General features: G+C 50.8%; 1 protein-coding gene across 3 annotated transcripts in view; it reads left to right on the plus strand.

The window, feature by feature from the left end:
- IMMP2L (inner mitochondrial membrane peptidase subunit 2) overlaps positions 1-14,443 on the plus strand; it is a 409,805-nt gene that overhangs the window by 195,908 nt on the left and 199,454 nt on the right. The window lies entirely within an intron of this gene.

Raw genomic sequence — 14,443 nt, forward strand, 5'->3', positions numbered from 1 at the left:
TTCCGCCCTTGTTGCCGGGCAGGCCAGCTTTTGACCCAGTCCTTCAGTGGACAGGCGTGTGGTGTCTTAGTTCCTCATAATTCTAGCTATTTTTATTTTGGCTTAATTAGTGTCTTTCTGGCTTTTTTGACTTCGGATTGTTTTTTGACTACATTTGCTGTTTTCACTCCTTTCACGGTTGACTGAATTTCGGACTGTTTTCTGACTTCGCCTCTGGTAATATTGGACTTTATTATTATTGCTGACTGGCTGGGAGGCTTCCTTTTTCGCTTTAAACCCCCTGGGGGGGTTGCCTTACGTTTCACTAATAGGGGAATTTGGACTGTCTGCTCCCTTCAGCTTGGCTTCTTAGTGATTGTGTGCCTCCCTGCGCAAGCTTCGGCGGCGAAATTACAGCGCTTCTCAAACAGACGCCATTTGAAGCCTCGTTGAGTGCCTGCGGTTGCTGCGGCAGCCATTTTGTCTGCCTCCCTTTGTCTGGCTTCACAGTGAGGGCGGTGGCCATTTTGATTGTGCCAGGACTGTTTTGCCTTCAAAGTAAGGGCAGCGGCCATTTTGAGAGCTATTTGCTGCCTCTGAATACAGCCTTCATTATCGTGCCGTTTTTTCTTCACCCTTTATCTAAACGGCTTTTTTCTGGACTGCTCCTTGGTGGTGGCTGTTATTTGGGCACAATATCCCCATTGAACTTCCTGCCTACTATCTGGGGGATCGTATTTGCACCGCAGTGATAGATTGAAACTACTTTGGGAATACACATTCCAACGCATTCTGCAAGTGGAGTTTGACATTTCTATTAACTATTGGTGGTTGCGCTTATTTCAAGGGCTCACTAGTGGGGTGTTTGCACCCCCATATTGCGCTGGAGTTTGGCCTTTTTTCTATTGGCTCTTGGTGGTTGTGCTTATTTGAAAGGTTCTCTAGTGGGGTGTTTGCGCCCCCTTATTGCCCTTGCCAGCTCACTTTCACTGCTACCTTTTTTGTGGAGTTTTTAATGCTCCCACTATTGTGCAACTTTGTGGCCTCCTCTTCGTTGCTACCGTTGTGAGCCTTTCTAACTGGAATTATGCCCAAGGCCCAGGAGAAGTCTAAGCACAGCCATAAAGCCGGCAAAACTGCACAGGGCCACGCACAACCTGAACATGTTGCACAGCCTTTAGCCCGGGAGGCCTCTCAGGAGCCATCCCCAGTTACAACTTCGGCTCAGATCCATCACAGATCTCACAAACATGGCCTGACTTCCAAAGCTGAAAAGAGGCGGGATAGAGTTCTGACCAAACTCTGTGATAAGGCCTGCGCCAATCTGGCCTGTACAACCGCTACGCCTGCCACGGTGGTGGAGGCCTCAGCTCCTGCAGTTGGTTCAAGACCGCTCACACCAGACCAGCTGTCACTCCAAGATTGCCCTGTTACCATCTCCACAGCTGCCTTATGGGGTTCTGAGGCCACCCTGCAACCGGTGTCTTTGGATCCGGACTCGTCTCATGTCACTGCCGTGCCACCTCCCGCTTCTTCAGCTCTGGTGCAACTTCCTGCTCAGTTATCCACAGAGCAACTCCAACTGATGATTGAAGCTGCTGTGCAGAAGTCTTTAGCAGCCCGCTCCGGTTTTTCCAGCCGTGCAGGATCGGTGAGGTCAACCATTTCGGTTTCCCCAGAACAGTCTACCCCGGAGGAGGTGCAAACGAGGAGACCGGACTGTCCTACGTGTTCCCATTCCAGCCAGCTGTTGACGTTGGCTGACGCTGAAGGAAGTGACTCAGGACTGTCGGAGGATGAAAACCTCCCTCCAGAACAACTATCATTTTCTGGTCTGTTTCCGCAGTCCTTATTTAAATCCTTACTCTTTAAGGCAGTCAATACGGCTCGTTTGTCTTCTCCTGTGGTGGAGCCGGCCCTGGCTTCTTCAGCTGCTCCTTTGGATCCCATGTTCGCTGAACTGGTCAAGCCTATCACATCTATTCCTACTCCACCGCTCTTCCTAGATGTTGTGAAGCGACAGTCGTCTTCCCCAGCTGCGGCTGTTCTTCCATCTGCCAATGACCGTAAAAACTTTCAAATGGCTGCGGAATTGGAATCTCTCCCTCAAGTTCCTTCGGTCGATCCCCCCATCGTTGCCTTATTGCCAAATGTCAACGTCCCAGGGGAACCCGACAAAGCCCTTCGTCCGGACGAGCGCAGATCCGACTTGGTGTTACAGAGGGCTCATCAAGGGGCCGCCTGGGCCATCCGAGCTGCGACCATGGCGTCCTTCTTTAACCGGACTACTCTGCTCTGGCTACGGCAGCTGCAAGAGAAGCTTCCACCTGACGATATACGGGTCAAGCAGGATCTGAACAAGATTGTTGCATCCTTACAATTTTCAGCAGACGCTACACTTATTGCCGCTCGCTTTGCCTCCAAGGCTTTGTCATCTTCCATCACGGCTTGCCATTTGGTCTGGCTCCGGCATTGGCAGGCGGACGCCCGTCATAAATGGCGTCTCGCTTCTGTTCCCTTCGGTGGATCCCGTCTCTTTGGGGAGGCATTGGAGCCCTTCCTTACCGAGACTAAGGACAAGAAAAGAGTGTTGGCTCCAGTTTTCCGTAGAGGGGCTCTTGTTTTGCTCCATATCCACCTATCCACAGTTTAGAGGTCCTGACTCCGGGGGGCCTTCTTCCCTGTCTTCACCTAGGCCGTTTTCTGCTAACAGGCAACGGGGTTATCAGGACAGGTCCTTCCGGGGAAGACCATTTGTTTCTTGGCGGCCCTTTCGAGGGGGAGGGGGTCGTTCCTACTGGCACCGGCGCTGATTGCATTTCTAGCCCTCCCATAGGCAGTAGATTGGCCCTCTTTTCCACCATATGGGAGCGGTCCACTTCAGACCAGTGGGTCCAGGCCACGCTGAGATCAGGGCTGGCCATTGAATTCGTTTCTACTCCCCCCAACACCTTTGTTTGCTGTCCGATATCTCGTAATTCCGAACGAAAGTCCCTTATGGACTCAGCGGTTCAGCACCTCCTGTCCATTAAGGCTATCCAGCTGGTTCCGTCTGGTCAGGAGGGTATGGGGTTCTATTCCCGGCTGTTTCTAGTCCCTAAATCATCGGGGGGGTGGAGATCTATTCTGGATCTAAATTTACAGGTACATGGTGTACCGTAAATTTAAAATGCAATCCTTGAAGACCATCCTTGACGGTGTCCGGAGGGGCAATCTCCTCTCCTCCATTGACCTGACAGAGGCCTATCTACACATCCCTATCCTACCTTCCCATAGGCAGTTTTTGCGTTTTTGTTATGACGGGGTACATTATCAGTATAGAGCCCTTCCCTTTGGCCTTTCCTCTGCCCCCCGCACCTTTACTAAGGTTCTGGCTGCTTTGGCTGCTTCCCTTCGACTCAATCCAGTTAGACTCTTATGTTACCTTGACGATATTCTGATTTTGTCTACCTCTGCCCAGCAAGCTATCGTCGATGTCCGTCTCACTGTTGAGACTCTGGCGACTCATGGTTTCTCTATTAACTTGGAGAAGAGTCACCTCTCCCCTTCTCCTACTTTAGTCCATTTAGGGGCCCTGATCGACACTATCCAGGGTAAGGTTTTTCTTTCTCCCGATAGACAAGATAGCCTGAGAAGCTTAGTCTCCCGGGTTGAGAGGTGTCGGGTTGTGTCTCCGTATGTTTTGTCCCAACTATTGGGGAAAATGATTTCAGCCATAGCTATAATTCCCTGGGCCCAGCTGCATGCAAGGGAACTCCAATGGTTTCTTTTGCTGTTGCAGAAAAGGGGCAGAGGCACTTCGACAAGGCCAGTTCCGATCCCTCCTGCAGTTCGTCGATCCCTGAGGTGGTGGCGTTCCCCTGCTCTCGCTGCGGGTTGCTTCTTCCTCGAGCCCCAGAAGGTGGTGATGACAGACGCCAGCCTCCTGGGCTGGGGAGCTCATTGCCAGGGCCACCTGGCTCAAGGAACGTGGACAGCCTCAGACTCTCGGCGACCAATCAATTGGCTGGAGCTTCAGGCAATCTTCCTAGCCCTGAGGGCGTTTCATCACCTGGTGACCGGTGCCCACGTTCTTGTCTTAACGGACGTCGCCGCAAAGGTGCATCTCAACAGATTGGGGGGCACCAGGTCGAAATCCCTCCTCACAGTGGCTCTGAAACTGGGACTCTGGGCAGAACGCCACCTCTGCTCTATCCGGGCGGAACACATCTCCGGGGCACAGAATGCACAAGCGGACTGGCTGAGTCGCCATCGGAGTGGCGCCTCCATCCGCGCATTTTCAACGACTTGTCACTTTGCTTCGGTCGCCCAGTAGTCGACCTGTTTGCGACTCACGAGAATACTCAACTCCCGCAGTTCTTCTCCTGGTACCCGAATCCTCGGGCAGCCACCGTCAACGCACTTCGGTCTCCATGGCCGTCGGGTCTCCTGTACGCCTTCCCCCCAACATCCCTCATCCCCAGGATCATACGCAAGATTCTATCCGAGCGGGCGGAAGTGATCCTTGTGGCTCCTCAATGGCCTCGGAGGCCCTGGTTTGCCGACCTCATGTCCCTCTCGGTGACCCCATCATGGCGCATCCCTATCGAGATCAACACTCTCTCTCAAGGCGCCCTCACTCACCCGGACTTTCTCTGGCTCAACCTGACTGCTTGGAGGTTGAGCGGGACACGTTGAGGGCAGTTAACATCCCGGCGGACATTATCCAAACATTACAAGCTTCTCGCCGTCCGTCTATGGACCGTATTTATTCGGCCACTTGGCGGGCCTTCTGTGACTGGTGTGGCCGAATCGGTGTGCCGTTTCTTCAGCCTTCTATAGTGCACATTCTGATGTTTCTGCAGAAGGGCCTCTCTCAAGGGCTCTCTCCTAACACGCTACGCCGGCAAGTTGCTGCGTTGTCTTCCGTGCTTACCTGTGGCTCCTTGACATCCTTGGCTCAGCATCCCTTGGTCCGCCGTTTTCTCCGGGGTGCCAAGAATTTGTGTCCTTCCGTGCTGCACCGATATCCCACTTGGGACCTCCCACTGGTCTTGATGTCGCTCACGGGCTCGCCATACGAACCTCTGCGTACAACCAGTCTCCGGCTTCTTTCCTGCAAGGTTGCCTTTTTGGTAGCCATTACTTCGGCCCGCCGCATATCTGAGATTGCAGCTTTATCTTCTCGCTCGGACCTTTGTGTCTTCCACGCAGACTGAGTTGTCCTCCGCCTGGACCCTACTTTTGTGCCAAAAATCAATTCGATCTTCCACCGCTCACAGGAGCTTATCCTGCCTAATTTCTGCCCTCATCCTGTGCACCTGCGGGAGCGACGTTGGCATGACCTTGATGTCAGGCGGGCGTTACGTATCTACCTGAAGAGGACGGCTTCCTTTCACCATTCGGAATCCCTCTTTGTTTCCTTCTTACCCACCTCCCAAGGTTGTAAAGTCACCTCGTCTACTATCGGTCGCTGGATCAAACAGACTATTGCCTCGGCCTACGATCTTCGATTTCTTCCACGCCCCGCGAGATTGACAGCTCATTCCACCCGCAGCGCGGCTACAATGGCAGCGTGGGCAACGCAAGCTCCTTTACTTGAGATTTGTAGGGCAGCCACGTGGACTTCGCCTGGCCCTTTCATAAGACACTACAAGCTGGACCGGTTTGCGTTGGCAGAGGCTGCGTTTGGTCGCCGGGTCCTGCAAAGGGTCGTTGCCGGGGAGGGTGCTGCGGTCCAGCGGGATCCCCCCCTTCTCCAGGACAGTGAACTTGGGTATGTCCCACACTGGCTGCTGTCTCCACTCTCAATGGAGAAGGAGCGTTGGTCCTACCTGATACGTTCCTTCTCGTTGAGTGGAGACAGCAGCCAGGCCCTCCCTCTCTCTCTCTCTTTTTTTGGCTGGACCTTGCTTGAATGTATTGGCCTTCCTTTCCTACTGTCCTTTTCTCTCTCACCACACGCCAAGTCTGTCCTCGATCCTTCGCCAAAAGCTGGCCTGCCCGGCAACAAGGGCGGAACTAACAATGATTGACAGACTCAGTCCGCCATGCTGATTGGACTAGCACTCCCCACACTGGCTGCTGTCTCCACTCAACGAGAAGGAACGTATCAGGTAGGACCAACGCTCCTTCTCCAAGGCATGGGAAAGCTGAGGACAAAAGTTAGGCAAGATGACCTCCTGGGCACGGTGAAACCAGGAGTTCACCTTGGGAATGAAGGAGAGGTCGAGCCGTAGTATTACCTTATCTGGATGGAATATGCATAGGTCAGCCCTTACTGAGAAAGTTGCTAGTTCGGATATGTGCCTAGCGGATGTAATAGCTGCAAGGAAGACCACCTTAAGGGTGAGATGACGAAGGCTCGCTATTCTTAGAGGCTCAAAGGGAGGTTCTGTCAGGGCCCACAATAATTTAGGTAAATCCCAAGTGGGATAGCGGTGTACAACCGGAGGCCGCAGATTACTGGCACCCCAGAGGAACCTGCGGATGACGGGGTGACGAATGAGGGGCTCTGCATCCGGGCCCGACAGGACAGTGGAGAGTGCGGCCACATATTGTTTGATGGTGTTGTGAACCAGTCCTTTGTTGAGGCTGTCCTGAAGAAACTCCAGCACCTGTGGAACAGAAGTTGAGACAGGGTTAATGCAACGCGCAGTGCACCAGATAGAAAATACCTGCCAGGTGGAGTTGTAGTTCCGGATGGTGGACTGCTTCCTATCCGCCTGAATGGTCCGGATGACCCTCTCAGAGAAGGCATCCTGTCTCAGGAGGACCCCTTCAAGTGCTAGGCAGTCAGTTGGAGCCACTGAGGCTCTGGATGAAGTAGGACACCCTGGCTGAGAGAGATCCTCTGTGAGGGAATCCTCCAAGGCTGTGAGATGGTCAGCGCAACAAGATCTGCAAACCACGGTCTCCGTAGCCAATGAGGGGCCACCAGAATCACCTCCGCCCCTTCCGCCATGATCTTGCGAATCACCCCTGGAATCGGGGCAGGGGCGGGAAGGCGTAGAGCAGGCCAGGACGCCAGTCGCAGCGGAGCGCATTGGTCCCCTCTGCCCCTTGGGTTGGAAACCTCGTGATGTAGCGAGGAAGATGCACGTTCAGGTTGGAGGCGAACAAGTCCACCAGAGGCTGGCCAAAGGAGCAGATGTCCAGGAAGAGATCGGGGTGGAGACACCATTCGGTGTTGTCCACTGTAGTCCTGCTCAGGAAGTCCGCCTGAGCGCTTGACGAGCCCACGATTTGTTCCACCTTCAGAGAAAGGACATTTGTTTCTGCCCATCTCCCAAAGTGGAGGGCCTCCACATGAGGTGCCATAATCGGGTGCCGCCCTGGGGGTTGACATGTGCCTTTGCCACGGTGTTGTCCGTAAGCATGAGGACGTGCCGGCCTCGCACTAGTGGGTGAAAGTGTCATAGGGCCAGGTGGATTGCCCTCAGCTCCAACCAATTGATATTGTGGGCAAGGTCCTGGGGGGACCAGCGACCTTGTGCCACATGGTGGTCGAGGTGAGCTCCCCAGCCGTAGAGGCTGGCATCTGATGTGATGGAGATCCTCCAGGGCTCCTTGAATACTGTCCCCTTGTCCAGGGCAGAGGACGTCCACCAGCGGAGGGAACGTCAGACTGTCAGAGGGACCCGAACCAGGGTACGGAAGCAGGAACCACTGTAGGCTCCGCAAGTGAAGTCGAGCCCAGGGCACAATTTGGAGGCACGACATCATCTTTCCTAGCAATGATGATAACGTGGCCAGGGAAAACTTGGGGTTCCGATGTATGTGGGCCACCAGTGTTCTGATGGCTACTTTCCTGTCCTGGAAGAGGAAGACCTCTCCCATCCTGGTGTCTATGAGGGCACCTAGGTGGGTCAGGCTGGTCACGGGATCCAGATGGCTTTTTGGGAGGTTGACCAGAAAGCCGTGGTTCCTCAAGGTCTGAAGGGCCAATTGCAGGTCCTCCTGAGCCCTCTGAAGGGAGGAGGCCTGAACCAGTATATCATCTAAGTACGCCTGAAGCCGCACTGGGATTAACCACAGGTGGGCAATCAGAACAGCCAGAAGTTTGGTGAAACAGTATTGCAGATGGCAACCCGCATAGTGCTTCTTGCGCTGCGACTTTCTTGCGCTGCGAGACTCCCCCCTCTCGCAGGCCTGGCCCTCCACGTTATCGAGGGCCTATCTTGATGACGGGTTTTGGAACCCTGGGAGATGGCATGCAGCGAAGAGTGGGTTGAGGGGTTTTTTAGCTAAATTTTTAAGGAAAATTTTAAGGGGACCCGGGAGGAGGGGAGGGGGTTGTAGAGATGGACCTGTGGGGGGTTCATATAGCCACTGGGCGGGATGATGGGTCACTTGGGCACAGCAGAGGGATCACGGAAGAAAATTTGTCTGGGGAACAGCGGGGTGTCGGGAAGGGCAGTGCAATTGAAATAGTGAGTGGGAGGGGCAGATATGACGGGTGCAGGGGACCACATCACCAGTGTCCGGTCGGAATCGGATTGACTAAGGGATTATAAGTGCTTCTCTGAGTGAGGGTGCCTTTCCCGCTGCCTTGAAAGAGGCGGTGGTGAGGCCCCTCCTCAAGAAGCCTTCCCTGGACACGGCTGAATTAGCTAACTACCGTCCGGTCTCCAACCTTCGTTTTGTGGCGAAGGTTGTTGAGAGTGTGGTGGCACGACAGCTTCCCCGGAACCTGGATGAAGCTATCTATCTGGACTCGTACCAGTCGGGCTTCAGGCAGGGGTACAGCACAGAAACGGCATTGGTCGCGTTGGTGGATGATCTCTGGAGGGCTCGGGACAGGGGTTGCTCCTCTGTCCTGGTCCTATTAGATCTCTCAGCGGCTTTTGATACCATCGACCATGGTATCATGCTGCAGCGGTTGAGGGGGTTAGGAATAGGGGGCACCGTTTTGCGGTGGTTCTCCTCCTTCCTCTCCGACTGCTCGCAGTTCGTGTTGACAGGGGGGCAGAGGTCGACTTTGAGGCGCCTTGCATGGGGAGTGCCGCAGGGGTCGGTCCTCTCGCCCCTTCTGTTCAACATTTATCTGAAGCCGCTAGGTGAGATCATCCGTGGTTTTGGGGTGAGAGTCCACCTGTACACTAATGATACTCAGCTGTACATCTCCCCGCCCCAGACCACCCCAACGATGCCCTTGATGTGATGTCTCGCTGCCTGGAGGCCGTGCGGGTCTGGATGGGGAGAAATAGGCTCAGACTCAACCCCTCCAAGACTGAGTGGCTGTGGTTCCCGGCGTTGTGATATAGTCAGCTGGTGCCATCGCTGACTATTGGGGGTGAGTCTTTACCCCCCACAGAGAGGGCTCGCAATCTGGGCATCCTCCTGGATGCATGGCTGTCTTTAGAAGAACATATGACGGCCGTGGCCAGGGGGGCTTTTTATCAGATTCGCCTGATCCGCCTTTTGCAGCCCTTTCTGGATCGCAACGCCTTGTGCACAGTCACTCACGCCCTTGTCACCTGCCGACTGGACTACTGCAATGCTCTCTACATGGGGCTCCCCTTGAAAAGGACCAGGAGGCTACAACTGGTCCAGAATGCGGCCGCGCGGGTGGTTATGGGCGCAACTTGTTGTGCCCACGTGACACCTCTCCTGTGTGAGCTGCACTGGCTCCCAGTGGTCTTCCGGGTGCGATTCAAGGTGTTGGTTACCACCTTTAAAGCACTCCATGGCATTGGACCTGGATACCTTCGAGACCATCTTCTGCCACCAGTAGCCTCCCACTGGCCAGTTTGCTCCCACAGAGAGGGTCAAATTATGTCGGCTGGCGACACCCAGGGGGAGGGCCTTCTCTGTGGAAGCCCCTGCCCTTTAGAATGAACTGCCCCCAGAAATTTGTAAAATCTCTGATCTCCGTGTATTTTCCTGTGCCCTCAAAACCTTGTTGTTCCGCCAGGCTGGGCTATCAATGTAAAGATTTTAATTGGTTTTTAAATATGGGATTTTAAATTTGGGGTTTTATAATTGGGCCTATCATTTAATAATTTTAATTATTTTTAAATTTTGTCTGTCTTTGTCCTTTTAATCAGGCTATACACAGCCCTGAGTCCTTCGGGAGAAGGGCGGTATAGAAATAAAATTAATAATAATAATAATAATAATAATAATAATAATAATAATAATGATGATGATGATGATGATAACAACAACAACTGAATCGGAGATACTTCTGATGCGCGTGGGCGATCAGAATGTGGAGATAGACCTCTGAGAGGTCTATTGAGGCCAAGAAATCCCCCAGGCGGATTCCCTCGAGGATGGACTTGAACATCTTGAACCTCCTGTAGACCAGGTGGGTGTTGAGGTTCTTTAGGTCGAGGATCATTCTCCAGCCCCCCGAACGCTTCGGCACCACAAAAAGGGTGGAATAGTACTCCTGTCTCCTTTGGCCTGATGGAACGGCCTCTATGGCCCTGAAGTTTAGGAGGTGCTGAGTGGCATCCTCCCTGAGGCCTCACTTGGCTGATTCGCGGGAGACAGAGCATGGCACAAAGTGGTCCGGAGGGCTGGAGAGGAACTCCAGACATAGACCAAATTTGATGTTTCTGAGGTCCCAGGAAGTCCATGATTGTGAGCGCCCACTGGTCTGCAAAGAGGCTCAATTGACCTCCTATGGGGGGGGCGATGGAGGGGTCATTTGTTTGCGGAACTGGCGGCCACCAGTTCCGCTAAAGGACCATCTTTGGGATTCGATCTGAAGGCCCCTGTACCAAAATGGCTGCCTGTCTTGCTGGTGAAACTGCCCTTGGTGGTAAGACCGCTGTTGGGACAACCCTTCCTGAGGATTAAATCTAAAAGGCTGCCTCCAGGAGTATGGAGTAACTCGCCTGTCCACCCTCCAAGCTGCAGAAGGTAAGACCTTGCGCTTAGCTTTGTCCTCTACAAGAAGGGGTTCAAGGGGAAGAACCGGAAGAGTCATAGTGATACTGGCTGGGAAATAGCGAAGCTCCGAAGGGCTTCGCGAAAACCCAGTCAGACAAACTACTGTCAGGAGGTCTTCGGACCGGAACCATCTTGGAGGGATGGAGGAGAGAGAGAGAAGCGTCTCGAAAGACCAAAGAGGAGCAGGCAAGCTCCTCAGAAGGACACAGAGACAGCTCTTTGACCTGACGGTGGGGGAGGCAGCCATTATATCTGCTACAAACTGGGGCAACCAGTGTAAGATGTGAGCAGGAGTGGAGATTGAACAGAGTATTGTTACCGGGTGAGTAATTGGCCAACTCACAGGTAAGAAGAAAAAACTTTTAAAAGCTTGAAAGAAGTCCCAATGACTAATTAGCGGCTAATTGGCACTCGGGAATTTAAGCAAAGGAACAAAAGGAATTTTAAAACTAAAATTAAAGCCTTAAAAGGAACCTTTCACCGGGACTTAAAACTGAATTTGGATGAAATTAAAACAAGACAAGAAAAAAGGAGATAGAGAAGTATTCTTTAAATAACAAAAGGATTTAATTCGGAGAAGAGGAAATAATCATTTTTGTGGATTTACAAAGGGATATTTTGTGGCTGGAGGATTTGTGAATTGGAGAGAAATGTCTGCTGGTGGAAAGAAAGTATCGTACTAAGCTTATTTATATCATCGTGAGAAAATTCTGGAAGTACTATAGGAGTGTTTTGTTTATATATAACTAGAATGTGATTGCAAGAGGAGCAGGGAGAATCAAGACTGAAATTGGAATGGCTCAAAGGAATGTTTGAATTGTTTGAATGTTTGAATTGGAAAGGAAAAAAAGGAAAAAGGAAAAAGAGACACTACATGGACTTTGAATATGAATTATATGTAAAGGAATAATAAATTTAAAAATCCTGGCCTTTTAAATTGATAACATGGAGAATTGGGAAGGAAATAAATGAAAATAAAGATACAGATGATTACACTGGGATTAACAGTGACAGAATAAAAAAGATGATTACACTGGGATTAACAGTGACAGAATAAAATGATTACACTGGGATTAACAGTGATAGAATAAAAAAGATTACACTGGGATTAACAGTGACAGAATAAAAAAACTGATTACACTGGGATTAATAGTGATAGAATAAAAATGGATAAGGGGGAATACATCTCAAAAAGGAAGACAAGAGAAAGAAATGGGGAAGAAAAAGGAGGAGAAGGCGGCAAGGGAATGGGAGAAAGGGAGGAAAGTGTCAAGAAATGGAATTGTGGAGAAATTAAAAAAAATAGGAGATAGTAAAAAGGAATTTAAAAGATGAATATGTTAATTGAAGAGAAGGATGTTAACATTAGAAATCATATGTAAAAAGCAATTTAGAAGGAAGATACAGGTTATTGTAAAAGGGATATAAGTAAAGATAAAATGAAATGTGAGTAATTAAAAAAGAAGAAATACACTATTTAATGTAAAATAGATCAGTAGATGCAATGTGAAAGACAGAATTTTGTTATTGGAAGTTGTACAAATTTGAGAGAAATAATAGTAACGAAAGAATTAATTGAAATTAAGGGGAAAATTGAAATATAAAATTGAATAAAATGGAAATGTTAATAAATGATGCAAGTAATAATAAAACAATACATGTAAGAAATAAAATAGAAGAAAGATATTGTTAAGGATTGGAAGGCTATACTAGTAAAGGATTTAAGATAAAAACGGAATAAGTTGAAATACATTGTTAATAATTAAAAGATAAGGGGAATTTTGAGAAAACAAATGAAAGAAAAGGCGGGGTTGCCTGGACACCATAGTGGAAAATAGAAAATTGAAAATAGATACAGCAATAGAGAGACGAAAGAGGAGTAGAGGGATGGAAGGGAGGAAGAAGGAAAGAGAGGAATGGGAAGAAAGGAAAGAGGGGAGGAAGGAAGGGAGGGGAAATAAGAGTAGGAAAGAGGGTTAGAAAGGGAGAAAGAGAGGAGGAGAGGGAGAAAGGAAGGGGAAGTAGAGAAGGAGTAGGAGAAGAGGGAAGAAGAAAGTAGAAAGGAAAGAAGGGAGGGAGATGGAAGAGATTGAGAAGAAAGATTGCTGTACAATAAAAAAGATGAAATGGAAGAAAGGCAACCCCGAACATGCATAAATGCACTAGGACCGTGTTGGCGAACCTATGGCATGCGCGCCAGAAGTGGCATGCAGAGCCATTTCACCTGGTATGTGAGGCATCACCCATTCCTCTTCCGGGTTTCTGGCACACGCATGCGCATCGGCCAGCTAGTCTTCTTCTCTCTCTCCCTCCCTCCCTCCCTCCCTCTTTTCCTTCTATTTATTTATTTATTTATTTATTTATTTATTTATTTATTTATTTATTTTATTATACTTATATGCCGCCCTTCTCCCAAAGGACTCGGGGCGGCTCACAAAATTAAACGATAAAAACAATAAAAATAAATTACTAAAAACAATCAATTTAAAATCTCCCAATTAAGAATCACCCAACAGATCAGCAAATTTGTTGGAAAAGCCATGTCTTCAGGTCATGGTGGAAAGAGTGGAGGTCGGGGGCCATCCGGAGCTCTGTGGGTAACCCATTCCAGAGGGTTGGTGCGCCCACAGAGAACGCCCTCTTCCTGGGCGCCACCTGCCGACATTGTCTGGCCAATGGCACCCGGAGGAGGGCTGTCCTATGTGAGAGCACAGGGCGATGGGAGGCAGGCAGAAGGTGGTCCTGTAAATACCCCGGGCCCATGCCATATAGGGCTTTATAGGCAAGTACCAGCACCTTGAAGTGGATCCGAAGGACCACCAGTAACCAGTGCAGCTCACGCAGGAGAGGTGTAACACGGGACTAACAGGAAGCTCCCATAACAACCCGCGCGGCCACATACTGGACCAACTGGAGCCTCCAGGTATACCCCAAAGGCAGCCCCATGTAGAGGGCATTGCAGTAGTCCAAACAGGAGATAACAAGAGCTTGGGTGACTGTACGGAGGGCATCCCTGTCTAGGAAAGGGCATAACTGGCACACCAGGCAAACCTGTGCAAAAGCCCCCCTGGTCATGGTCGTCAGATGGTCCACTAAGGACAGCTGCGAATCCAGGAGGATGCCTAGATTACGAGCCCTTTCAGAGGGAGTAAGCAACTCCCCTCCCATCAAAAGCGATAGGGTCACTAGACCATGAGATGCCGGCAACCACAGCCACTCCATCTTGGAGGGGTTGAGCCTGAGCCTGTTCCTACCCATCCAGACCTGCACCGCGTCCAGGCACTCAGACATCACGGAAAGGGCATCCCTGGGTTGGTCCGGGGTGGAGATGTACAACTGGGTATCATCAGTATACTGATGATATCTCATCCCAAAACTACGAATGATCTCACCCAGCGGCTTCATGTAGATGTTAAAGAGCAAGGGGGAGAGAACCGACCCGAGGCACCCCACAAGTGAGGGGCTTCGGGGAGGATCTCTGCCCCCCCGCCCAAACTGCGTGCGACCCGAGAGGTAGGAGGAGAACCATTGCAAAACAGTGCCCCCCACCCCTAACCCCCTGAGTCATTGCAGTAGGATACCA

Source organism: Pantherophis guttatus, chromosome 7 (assembly GCF_059756535.1).
Source record: "Pantherophis guttatus breed Tessera chromosome 7, ASM5975653v1, whole genome shotgun sequence".
NCBI lineage: Eukaryota > Metazoa > Chordata > Lepidosauria > Squamata > Colubridae > Pantherophis > Pantherophis guttatus.